Source organism: Staurois parvus, unplaced genomic scaffold (genome assembly GCF_062004578.1).
Source record: "Staurois parvus isolate SC_StPar_1 unplaced genomic scaffold, SC_StPar_1.0 ptg000616l, whole genome shotgun sequence".
NCBI classification, from domain to species: Eukaryota; Metazoa; Chordata; class Amphibia; order Anura; family Ranidae; genus Staurois; species Staurois parvus.
In genome coordinates this window covers 624714-638928 of record NW_028318412.1, presented here as the reverse complement: position 1 = coordinate 638928, position 14215 = coordinate 624714, and positions in this window count along the sequence as shown.

Sequence of the window (14215 nt, the reverse complement as noted above, 5' to 3'; positions counted from 1 at the left end):
TTCCTGGAAATCATCACAGGCTAGAAAGGAGGGTGCATTGTCCACTTGATAGTTGCAGATGTGTAAAGCAATCTAAGCAATCCCAATTACTAAGGTTTACCCCGAGGGAGAGATCTGTAAGTGTGCATGGATATGTCTCTTCAGTTATTCTCAGATGACTGTTGGAAGCTGCAGAACAGGGGCTCATCCTCATGTGAATTAACTCCTGGTATAGCATAGTGATCCTAAGGACTCCTTTTGTGCTATAGTGCTTGCATTAACTTGTTGACGTGTTTTGGCCCATTCACACCATTACCACTATGTTGCATTAGGAAACTCATTAAAAAAATATGTTATCCCAACATTTCATGTTCCTTATATGTGCCTGTTCTACCATGAAACACCCTAGCATTAACAATAATACACCCCTATGGTGGTTATAACAGGTATTATCAGCTCAATGCGTTTCCCAGATTCTTAATGTTTAGCTTCAATATATAATATATATACAGTGGGGCAAAAAAGTATTTAGTCAGCCACCAATTGTGCAAGTTCTCCCACTTAAAAAGATGAGAGAGGCCTGTAATTGGCATCATAGGTAGACCTCAACTATGAGAGACAAAATGAGAAAAAAAATCCAGACAATCACATTGGCTGATTTGGAAAGAATTTATTTGCAAATTATGGTGGAAAATAAGTATTTGGTCACCTACAAACAAGCAAGATTTCTGGCTCTCACAGACCTGTACCTTCTTCTTTAAGAAGCTCCTCTGTCCTGCACTCATTACCTGTATCAATGGCACCTGTTTGAACTTGTTATCAGTATAAAAGTCACCTGTCCACAACCTCAAACAGTCACACTCCAAACTCCACTATGGTGAAGACAAAAGAGCTGTCGAAGGACACCAGAAACAAAATTGTAGACCTGCACCAGGCTGGGAAGACTGAATCTGCAATAGGCAAGCAGCTTGGTGTGAACAAATCAACTGTGGGAGCAATAGTTAGAAAATGGAAGACATACAAGACCACTGATAATCTGCCTCGATCTGGGGCTCCACGCAAGATCTCACCCCGTGGGGTCAAAATGATCACAAGAACGGTGAGCAAAAATCCCAAGACCACACGGGGGGACCTAGTGAATGACCTGCAGACAGCTGGGACCAGCGTAACAAAGGCTACCATCAGTAACACACTACACCGCCAGGGACTCAGATCCTGCAGTGCCAGACTTGTCCCCCTGCTTAAGCCAGTACATGTCTGGGCCCGTCTGAAGTTTGCTAGAGAGCATTTGGATGATCCAGAAGATGATTGGGAGAATGTTATATGGTCAGATGAAACTAAAAATAGAACTGTTTGGTAGAAACACAACTCGTCGTGTTTGGAGGAGAGAGAATGCTGAAAGAACACCATACCTACTGTGAAGCATGGGGGTGGCAACATCATGCTTTGGGGCTGTTTCCCCACAAAGAGACCAGGATGACTGATCCATGTACAGGACAGAAAGAATGGGGCCATGTATCGTGAGATTTTGAGTGCAAACCTCCTTCCATCAGCAAGGGCATTGAAGATGAAACGTGGCTGGGTCTTCCAACATGACAATGATCCCAAACATACCACCCGGGCAACGAAGGAGTGGCTTCGTAAGAAGCATTTCAAGGTCCTGGAGTGGCCTAGCCAGTCTCCAGATCTCAACCCCATAGAAAACCTTTGGAGGGAGTTGAAAGTCTGTGTTGCCCAGTGACAGCCTCAAAACATCACTGCTCTAGAGGAGATCTGCATGGAGGAATGGGCCAACATACCAGCAACAGTGTGTGCCAACCTTGTGAAGACTTACAGGAAATGTTTAACCTCTGTTATTGCCAACAAATGATATATAACAAAGTATTGAGATGAACTTTTGATATTGACCAAATACTTATTTTCCACCATAATTTGCAAATAAATTCTTTCCAAATCAGCCAATGTGATTGTCTGGATTTTGTTTCTCATTTTGTCTCTCATAGTTGAGGTCTGCCTATGATACCAATTACAGGCCTCTCTCATCTTTTTAAGTGGGAGAACTTGCACAATTGGTGGCTGACTAAATACTTTTTTGCCCAACTGTACACATATATACACTGCTCAAAAAAATTAAAGGAACACTTTGAAAACACATCAGATCTCAATGGGGAAAAATATCATATCAGGATATCTATACTGATATGGACTGGGTAATGTGTTAGGAACATAAGGATGCCCCATCGTTTGATGGAAATGAAAATTATCAACCTACAGAGGACTGAATTCAAAGACGCCCCGAAAATCAAAGTGAATAAATGATGCAACAGGCTAGTCCATTTTGCTGAAATTTTATTGCAGCAACTCAAAATGGTACTCGTAGTTTGTATGGCCCCCACGTGCTTGTATGCATGTCAGACAACGTTGGGGCATGCTCTTAATGAGACAACAGATGGTGTCCTGGGGTATTTCCTTTCAGATATGGACCAGGGCATCACTGAGCTCCTGAACAGTCTGAGGTGCAACCTGGCGTTGTCGGGTTAACCAAAACATGATATCCCAGAGGTCTTCTATTGAATTTAGGTCAGGGGAGTGTGGGAGTCATTCAATGGTATCAATTCCTTCATCCTCCAGGAACTGCTTGCATACGCTCTCCACATGAGACCGGGCATTGTCATGCACCAGGAGGAACCCAGGACTCACTGCACTATGTAGGGTCTGAGAAGGGGACCAAGGATTTCATCCCAATAGCAGTCAGGGTGCCATTATCTAGCCTGTAGAGGTCTGTGCGTCCCTCCATGGATATGCCTCCCCAGACCATCACTGACCCACCACCAAAACGTCATGTTGAATGATGTTACAGGCAGCATAATGTTCTCCACGGCTTCTCCAGATCCTTTCACGTGTCTCACATGAACTCAGGATGAGCTTGTTGTCATCTGTGAAAAGCAGAGGCCTGCCAATTCTGGTGTTCATCGGCAAATGCCAATCAAGCTCTATGGTGCCGGGCAGTGAGCACAGGGCCCACAAGAGAACATTGAGCCCTTGTGCCACCCTCATAAAGTCTGTTTCTGATTGTTTGGTCAGAGACATTCACATAGGCGGCCTGCTAGAGGTCATTTTGTAGGACTCTGGCAGTGCTTATCCTGTTCCTCCATGCACAAAGGAGCAGATACCGGTCCTGCTGATGGGTTAAGGATTTTCTATGGCCCTGTCCAGCTCAACTAAAGTAACTGCCTCTCTCCTGGAATTTCCTCCATGCTCTTGAGACTGTGCTGGGAGACACAGCAAACCTTCTGGCAATGGCATGTATTGATTTGCCATCCTGGAGGAGTTGGAGTATCTGTGCAATCTCTGTAGGGTCCAGGTATCCCCTCATGCTACCAGTAGTGACACACTGACCCTAGCCAAATGCAAAAATAGTGAAAAACAGTCATAAACGATGAGTAGGGAAAAATGTCAGTGACCTGCACCCGTAAAACCATTCCTGTTTTGGGGATTGTCTCATTGTTGCCCATCTAGTGCACCTGTTGTTAATTTCAATAACACCAAAGCAGCTGAAACTGATTAACAATCCCCTCTGCTACTTAACTGACCAGATCAATATCCCAGGAGTTTCATTGACTTGATGCTATACTCTGATTAATTTTTTTGAGGAGTATATAATTGCCTAATTTGTGGTAGATGGTAGAGGTATCTGTATTTTGAGATCTCTGCTCTTTATCTTTATTCATGGTCATGTTTTAAACTGATAATCTGTTTTAACTTTTGTATCAGTAAAAATTAATATTATTTTATATAATAGTGTACTGTGGAATTTGTGGTGCCTTAAAAGTCCTGCCTGCTGTACCTTTTCTTTAGCATGTTATGATTAGGCACATTTGTAAGGGGTTTTGTCTAATAATGTTGTTTCTCCAAAGTAGTACTTCAATGTCAGGGCCAGATTTCCATCAATGGCACCCATAAGCACACATAAGAAACGCTCTTCTGCCAGGATCACCAGTATTACTATTTTTTTTATTTACTGGACCCAATGTGTCTTGCCAATGATCATAATGTGTAAAAAAAAGCTTAAATAAGATAAGTTTATATCCACTGATGATGGAGGTGGTAACCATATGCTACGTATATAGGGAAAATCCACCTCTCTGCATCTACCACCTATGCCTATGCCTAATGCCAAGTTCATTCTTGACTGCTATGAAAAGGTCATGCTGAAAACAATGGAATTTCCTTGTCCATGCATGTTAGCTGTGCTGGCCGCAAATGCCTGGCAACACATCCAGAATAAATGATCCCTCAGCAATTTCATTATCTTCACTCAGGCACACGTTATTACTCTGTAAATTGTTCATCAGATTTGTGTTTCACTGTGTGCAGATGATCATTCATAGTGTGAGGCTTTACTTTATTATAATATAGGTTTCTCTAAATGTATTGCTGTACTTCTCTACCGCTCTCATAGAGCCATGGGTACCAATCCAGAAATAGACAACCTCTGCACTCCATCTGTGGTGACACTACAAATCTCATTATGCCTGTGGGAGTCATGCCTGTGGCTGTCAGTCTTACAATGCCTCATGGGACTTGTAGTTCCTCAACTGGAGTGCCAGTGTTGCCAAGTTCCTATGTAAACTCATGTTGGAGTTTACGAAGGGGTAATTACCTCCTTGTCTACCCCATATCAAGTGTTTGGACCTCACAATTGGCTGCTCAGGCCCCCAGTGTTGCATCCTAGGGGTAAGGCAAAAAGTCACATTCTTCCCCATACTCAGAAGTATGGATTATCTCCAAAGACGGACAAACAAAAAGGAACCAGAGTGTGGCAAAGATAGTAGTGGGTAGGGGATACACTAATAAGAGAATCTGTCAGTTTGCCCTTAGGCTGCATTCACACTTGAATGTTTTCTAGCTTAAAGCTCAAAACTCCAAAAAAGCTCAAACTTAAAACACAATTATTCTCTATGGTGCCTGTTCACACTCGATCGCACGAACAGGCACCATAGAGATTTTTTTTAAATTTGAGCATTTTTGGATCTTCAAGCTTCGAGCTTCAAGCTACAAAATGCTCAAGTGTGAATGCAGCCTTAAAGGGTGATATTGCAGACTCTCTTGAAGTCCTGACTATCTATGACAGATGGAACTGATGTTTTGATGTATCTATACATAAGACACAAATTTGGTGATAGAATACTTATGTCTAATTAGGATTGCCATTACATCCACATTTATTGTTTGGGTTTGCTGACATTGGATCAATCAGGTTTTCAAGGTCTTGCAAATCATTTTTGATCATTTCCCATTCTCATTCATAGATAAAGAGAATGATCCTTTCTACGTGCAGTGAAGAAGATGTATGCAGACATGCATATACAGTGTTATTTCACGTGTGTGGTGCTGCTGAGTGGGTGGACAGGTGACCAGGGGGGTACGCCGTTGGTTTTTGTGTGGGGTGCAGCAGGTGTGTGCTTACAGTTGAATAGCAATCCGTGAGCTGCTGGATTCAGCATTTGTGGATGGGAGTTCCCAGCACTGCAATGACTACAAATCACTCTGCTGCACAAGAAGAAAGTCCAGGCAGTGGAGACATCAGCAGAATGATAATGAGGGGAGGATGGAGAGACCTGCTCCCACGCAGTATGCAGGACACCTCTTCCACTTCTGGTGCAGCAGCTACAAGGAGGAGTCCTTCCTGCTGTGTGTACATTTACATGCTGAGGATGAGTCCTTGGATCTGGGTGGATATGAGGTGGAGTGTGCTAAGCTTTTAATTCCAGGCTTGATGGATGCACAGCAGTGTGACTCCTCTATGTTGCTTCCATAGGTACAAGGCTAGTAATTGCTGCCTAGTTAAAAAGTCTGCATATTAATCAGTGCCTTATTACTGAGCAAATAAGTGCCAACTCATAGAGCTGTAAAGGATCAGTCTGTCGAAAAGTCAAATTAAAGGAATTCCCTGCTTAGAGAAAAAAGGAGGCTTCCTTTTCTGATCTTGTGAAATGGTAGTTGCCTAAAGCCTAGTACACATGATCAGAAAATTGTACAAAAAAACACTTTTGAAGCGATCGTACGGTAATCTGATCGTTAGTACACAGCTTTTGTCCAAAAAATTTTTCGACAATTTTTCTCATACGATACCAGATTGTATGATTTTCATTTAATCAGCACAGGTTTCGTCCGACAATACTATACAAATACATTAGAATACATTACAGCACTTCCGAAGTCATACAAAAATTTTTGGAACGTAAGTAACCTCTTCACTTTTGTTATGAGACTAAAGGGTTGTATCCAACCCTTTGGTGATTGCATGGACCATCACTCGTAAGCGACTTTTTCCATGAATTCTCTTAGCAATTAATTTACAGGGTAGGTTGCCAGGTCTTTCCCCAACCCCTACCATGCAGGAGATCCCACATGGCCAGGGATGAAACTAGGACAATTTTAGACAGGAGCCAATTAACCTACCAGCATGTCTTTGGAGTGTAGGAGGAAACTGGAGTACCCGGAGGAAACCCACGCAAACACAGGAAGAACATGCAAACTCCATGCAGGAGGCGCCATGGTTGGGAATTGAACCCATGACCCAATTACTGCAAGGCAGAAGTGCTAACCACTAAGCCACTGTGCCGCCCGTTATGAGACTAGCATGCAAAAAAAAAAAAAATATGGGCAATCATTCATCTGATATTCTCATCGTATGTATGAGGCTTAAGAAGAATGGTACTTCTGTAGAGTTGAATTCGAATTTTCAGAAGAGAAAGTATAAAAACCACTCATCCAATCATTTGATGGTGCCTTTATGAGCATGATTAATTTGTAGTGACTTTGAGTTCGAATACCATGTCAAGGTTTCGATTTTTGTAGCATGAATGTTCTACTTCCAGATTAAAGTGATTTTAAAGCTTTATTTTTTATTAAAATATTAAACATGTCATACTTGCTTTGTGCAATGGTTTTGCACAGAACAGCCCCAATCCCCCTTCTCTGGGGTCCCCTGCTGGCACTCCTAACACATCCCCACCACCAAGTGCCCCCATACAAATCCGCTTACTATGGGGTCACTCGTGCTTGCTCAATCCCAAGCCAGACTGTTTCATTTTTACACAGGTTAGGTTAAGCACGATGGGTAGGAGGAGGTGGGAGGGAAAGAGTATGTTGTGGGCTGGGGGGGAATCAGAGAGAGAGCTCACTTCTGTGATGGTGAAGATGAACAGTAGTAACTGGGCGTCTCTTAGCAATGTCTGAGCAACATCCTGGGAGTTTTCAGGTCAGGCTTCATAAGGTATGTAAATGGCCTACACCTATAATAAGGACATTATTCAGTTTTCATCTACAGACATCCCTCATCTGCATAGACTGTATTTTGGTAAAGGTGAACCATGCCTTTTACCACTTAAGCTCCTGAAGGTTTCTCCCTCTCACCAGGGCATTTTTTGCTAATTGGCACTGCACTACTTTAACCTGCAGTTGTGCAGTCATGCAGCACTGTATGCAAATTAAATTTATAGAATTGTTTTCAAACAAATAGAGAAATATAGCTTTCATTTGGTGGTATTTGATCACCACTGGGCTTTTTTATTTTGTATTATATAAATGAAAAAAGAACGAAATTAGAAAAGAAAAAACAATATTTTCTACTTTCAATTATAAAATAACCAATTTTGCCAATAAAAAAATAAAAACGGCAAATTTCTTCATACATTTAGTCCAAAATGTATTCTGCTATATGTCTTTATGTCTTTGGTATAAAACAAAATCCCAACAAGTGTATATTAATTGGTTTGTGTGAAAGTTATAGCATCTACAAACTACAGTATATATATTGGAATTTATGCAGCAATGATGCTATACTGGTAATGGCATTGATCAGCGACTTATAGTGTGACTGTGATAGTATGGTGGGCAATCTGGTGCTAGCTGACACTGGCTGGGAGGGACACTAACTGACAAACTGACACTGACAGCAGTGATACAGTGATCAGTGCTAATACTGTACACTGTCACTATACTATTGACACTGGCTGGGAAGGGGTTAACATCTACAGGCAATCAAAGGTTAAACTGTGTGCCTAACAATGTGTAATGTTTGTAATATGTGCTGCTTTTACTAATCAATGTGGATGCTTTTTCTCCCTGCTTTGCAGGGAGAAAACACAGACACATTGCTGCTCTCTGTACAGGGCCCTGTGTTATTAGTAAACACAGGGCTCTGCTGTGATTTGCTAAGCTATAAATCGTTGGCTGGGACCTGCTGACTGGCTTGCGCTGTACTGAATGACAGCACAGACTGGGCGGGCACGCACACTCCCTCTGCCCGGAAATATCAGATCATGTACATGTACATGATCCAGCACAGCAGGCCGCCCACCTGCATTATATATACAGTGGGCAGACTGTTCCCACAATTTGGGAGCATGAAATTGTCCAAAATGTCTTGGTATGCTGACGCCTTAACAGTTCCCTTCACTGGAACTAAGGGGCCAAGCCCAACCCCTGAAGAACAACCCCACACCATAATCCCCCTCCACCAAACTTTACACTTGGCACAAAGCAGTCAGGTAAGTACCGTTCTCTTGGCAACCGCCAAACCCAGACACGTCCATCGGATTGCAAGACAGAGAAGCGTGATTCATCACTCCAGAGAACAGGTCTTCACTGCTCTAGAGTCCAGTGGTGGCGTGCTTTACACCACTGCATCCTACACTTTGTATTGCACTTGGTGATGTAAGGCTTGGATGCAGCTGCTTGACCATGAAAATCCATTCCATGAAGCTCTCTATGCACTGTTGTGCTAATCTGAAGGTCACATGAAGTTTGGAGGTCGTTAGCTATTGGCTCTGTAGACAGTTGGCAACTTCTGTGCACTTCATGGCTGAGTTGTTGTTGTTCCAAGTTGCTTCCACTTTGTTATAATACCACTAACAGTTGACCGTGGAATATTTAGTAGCAAGGAAATTTCATGGATGGGCTTATTTCACAGGTGGCAAACTATCACAGTACCACGCTTGAATTCACTGAGCTCCTGAGAGCGACCCATTCTTTCACAAATGGTTGTAGAAGCAGTCTGCATGCTTAGGTGCTTGATTTTATACACCTGTGTCCATGGAGGTGAACACCTGAATCCAGTGATTTGGAGGGGTGTCCCAATACTTTTGGCAATAAAGTGTACTTAAGTAACAATTTACTCTAAGAATGGCCTTCATCACACCACAATAACCATTTGCAACTCCCTCTAAGTGGAAGTCATAAATGCATATTTATATACAATTATCTTGGCATATGATATATATATTCCTTTGCTTATATTTTGCCGAGGGACTTCCTACTGTGCAGTTACGAAACAATGGAACTTTCTTTACTGCAAGGAAATCTGCTTCTCCCTTAGAACATATTTTTGTTCAGGTACTTTGTGTTCAAACAAGACATTGAACCATTTCACAGCAGTTAACCTCAGTTTTGTTGCTGCCTATATCTCTGGATATTTCCATTACTTTAGTTAAAAGTAACCTCTGCAGTTATATCTTTTCATCACAATTTCAGTTTAAATTGCTCAGGTTTGTGAAATGTTCATTTTAGGTTCAAAAATGCTGATCCTAACCTCATTACAGCTACACAATCCAAGCTCTATTACTTGCAATTTATACTTTTGGGACCAAGTCCTATTGGGTGCCCTTTTGGCACTTACTTTGTTCATTCTTGCTTTCTTGAAGTTTTTATAACAGAAGTTACATATACAGGGAGTATAAAAAGTACACAGGTGGTATGTTTCAAACCTTCCACTAGTGATAGAATGTACACTTCCAGAGATTTTGCATAGGTATTCAGTTGCTGGTGATAAATGACAGAAGGCACTAATGTTGACACACTACTATCTGGGGTCATCTAGGGAGTAACTAGGAAGTAGACAGCCCATACAAATTGGTTAAAGGTTGTCTTCATCAGAAAACCAGTGAAAAGTAATGCAATTCAGCTGTCAGGTACATCTGTTAACAGAAACGGGGTAATTCAGTATGTAAGACTAGTTACATAGTTGATAGAAAGGTGACTGAGAATAAACCAGTTGAAGAGGAAAGAAGGCAATAAAAAAGGGTGACCAGGGGTTAGAAAGAAGAGGAGTTGTGGTAACTCTATCATGGCTGGTTGGAGGTTGACGGATATCCTCCTTCATCCAATCCTGAAATACAGAAGAATAGCGAAACATCGTTTTGCCACTTTTTTAAACTGGCTCTATGTTTATGCATTGATCATGGCATTGCCCACATGTTCCATTTTGAGAACATGCATATCCCATAGCTGCTTGGAATATCTGCAGCACCAAAACCACCTAATGCTAACCATTTACAGGATGATTTTCAACCAGTTTACTATTTCACAAATGTTCACATAGATCAAGGTAACGTTTAAGCAACAGGTAATATACAGTATAACTATATTTCCCTGATCAGATTGTGATCAAAGCCAGTTGAAAGTGGTTGAAATTATTACGAAATTGTCAATATGCATGCTCATCATCATCGACTTTTTATAAGGCTCATCTTATTCTGAAGATATAAAAAATAGTTTTTTGAAAGGATAGATCTGTTGGGTGCAAATTGCCTGGATGAAGATAAATTAAAAAAAAAAAAAAGCTTCATGGAAAATTGCAGAATGATTTTTTTTAGAATTATTTTTATCTGTTTCATTTAGGCACTGCATAGATTGGGGAACCATTCTTGAATAGTCAGGTATTGTTCTTTGTGTACCTTTCGACTATCCATTGTGTCTTTCTTCCACCCTTCCCCTTTTTTCATTAAAATAATGGAACAGAAATGGGGCTTGATGACATATACTTTAAAGTGCTCATACACATAATGATTAAGCTACACTAATTTATTTAATCATCTGATACAATGGCTACTTCTGACCTATCCAAATATTTGCCTCCAATGTCATACTTCTACAATATGTGGGTGTCAACAGCCATTTAATATACAAAGGGATATGTGTGGGCCTAGCCATTTATTAGGGGGCTATATTTCAGCCTAGTTATTTAACAACCAAGGAGATATATGTAAACCTAAGAAGTTGGGGGCAAATAATAGCCAACTCAATTATGTTTGAGCGCAGTCTAAACTGACTTGCCTTAACTGACTAGGATATGAATATGCATTCTTAGTCTGTGACAAAGGTATTACTTATTTTAGGGTTCATTAGGCAAAATATATTTATATGGTATTTCCTGTATTGCATTCCTTTGAGAACAAGCATGAGAAAGTCATACAAAATGCCTGTAGGTGTTAGTGGTTTAAAGTTTTAACTACAGGATGTTGTGTGTGTGCTTGTCTTCCATCTGTATTCAGGGCATAGTTGAGGACAAACAAATACACTCTTAAGTACTTGTCTATATGATCCATTTAGAGTGTGTGGTGGAGTGGGAAGTCATTGAGTAATTCCTGTTCTTGGTTAGCCCATCAGCTGTGCTGTCAATCTCTCACCCATCCCCCGGCCTACCTTCTCCCACCCCCACACATTCCTCAGGAAGCTGCTAATGCCCACCACTGTAATAAACAATAGTCCTGCCCTTCTCCTCTGCTCTCCTATTACTAGCACTTACAAATTAGCAGCAGATTTGATCAATAAAATACTACCTGCTCCGACACGCTCAAACATTTATTGAGCATAACAATTAAATTAAAGGCTTCTTCAGGCAAACCAGAAGTCAGAATGCATGTACACACAACTGGAACTGCACAATTTGGTTTCTTGAAAATGTTATTGTTCAATGTTCACATTTGCCTGTTATATATAGTATCTATATAATGTATAATTGCTGTCTGCAATGTTTTATCAGTCCACCTCCCACTCCCCATCAAACCATTTCCATGGCCACCTCCCTTTGTTCAGCTCCTGCACTCTTGAATCTCAGAACATTCCCAGGTTATCTATGAATGGCCTATATGACAAAGTGTCATTACTAACAACTTGCTATTTATCTACAAACACCAATTAATTCACATTTGCCCTATACAATGAGGGAACTGGTTTATGAGGACCTCTCATTGTTCAGCATTTATTGAAAGAGAGAGAATAGTTAGAACATTTTTTTAGTTATTGTTGCAGTTAACACAACAGGATCAAGTTAAAGTGTTTGTAAACCCAAACAATGGACTTTTCATATTTACTCACTTTTGGTCTGTTAAAGAGTTAGTTCACTTTATATGAAAAAATAAAAAGCAGAACTAACACCCTACACTCTCCACACTCTCCTGGTCCCCACTGCACTTACCTCCATGGCTGATACAGTTTCACAGTCCACGCAGCCCAATGCAGCAGTCCTGAGGCTTGAAAATGGCACTGTTCGCCCTCTTCTCTCCCTAGGATGCTAGTGTGAATCAGACCAGTCATGTGCCAGCGCTGACCAATCACAACATCTCTGTTCTATCCTGGCATCCCTGGGGACCATTGCAATGGGCTGCATGGATGGTGAACCTGTATCACCCATGGGGGTAACTGCAGCAGGAACCAAGGAGGTAGGGAGAGTGTAGGGTGTTATTTTATCTTTTAATATGTTTTTGAAAAGGTGAGCTAACACTTTACATGTTCAATTAGAAGCATTTTGTTATATCCGTTTGATAATTGATTTGATAATAATAACCTGTTGAGCTTGCCAGAGATTCATAGTTGTCCAGTGTCCTCTGCACTTCCTGTGGTGTCTGAAAGAGCCCTCTAAGTCCTTATCTTGGACTACAAAATGATTTGTTGTTATGTTGTAGAGATCTGACATTGGCAGTGGTTCAGTAGAGTAGCTAAAGACACTGGGCAAGGCTGACACCACTCAGTCCACATAAATGCTGTGTGTTCTCGGCTTGCAATAGGGCTTAGGAGTTCAGTGCTGTTCTGTCCGATCAGCAGGTATTTTTCTCTACTTGCAGGGACTTTAAATGGATAAAAATGTGGAAATGTACATGTACTGCAAAGATGTACTGTGAGGGTTCTTTTTTGCCTTGACATATGCTGTAACATAGCCCCCCCCCCCCCCAGCATATACATGTACTTATTTATTTAGCCATCCAGGTGCAGGGGAAAGTCCTAACAGAAATGAACAAAACAGGGTGCGCTCTCCTCATGCATTAACGCAACAACCAAAAATGTATTAGAAAGATGCAAAAACATACTCAAAAGCCATGAAAGAACTCAGCGACAAGAACTCAAAGGTGCCAGTCGTGGACAGCATGCGTCCTCGGGTGAAGTGCTAACACATTTCGGGAGTTGAACTCCCTGCCTCAAAGCAATAGCTGAAACCATGGCTTGTGAGCATGTTTTTGCATCTTTCTAATACATTTTTGGTTATTGCCTTAATGCACGAGGAGAGTGCGCCCCGTTTTGTTCTTTTCTGCTAGTATCAAGATTCCCCGATCTATCAAGCACAGCACCTCAGTAAGTGCACAATTCCATTTTGAGTGCAGCAAGAGAGATTTGAGCACTGGTTTCTGGTTACTGTTGGACCAGGGGAAGTACTGTGTAAGCTACTAGAAGGCTTAGAGTCATAGCTTGCACAGGACTATGGACCCAAGTGGAGGACACATACTTCTTCATACCCAAAACTACCTCCACCCACTCAATGCATGTAAAGGGTTCTTTTTAACCACTTGCCATTCATAAGACGTAACCCGAAAAACCTTGAATGGGAAGTCATCCCTGCAGCTACAAATGAGAATTCATTCTTTACAGCTGCTGATTCTGTGCAAAGTAAAAGTAATCCAAACAGTTAAAGAGCTGCTGGATAACTTTTACAGGTGACGGAAGGGGGTCCCCCTTCCCGCCACCTTTACTGGGCTCTCCCATGCAATCGGGGAGCCTGGTAAGGATGCGACCGACAGCATCAAACTCTGGGCACACAGTGAGAAGAACAGATGTCGTTCTTCTCACTGTATGACATCAGAAACCATAAGAAACAGGGATTCGTCACTTCTGGTTTTGGGTCTTTATTTACAAGCTAGTTTTAACTTGTGAAAGCATCGGATCAAAACGATTTGATCCAATGCTTTCTAAGGCAGAAGAGACATCTGGGGTTTAAAATGTCTCTGTAAAGAGGACCTGTCACTGCTCAATGTTATCACAAGGGATGCTTACAAAAAAAAAAGAAAGACAGTGTAAAAATAAAAAATAAATAATAATAATAAAAAAAAATTTAAAGTGCATCTGCCCCACCAAGCGTGCGTGCAATGGCAAATGCATACGTCAGTCCTTCGCGCAT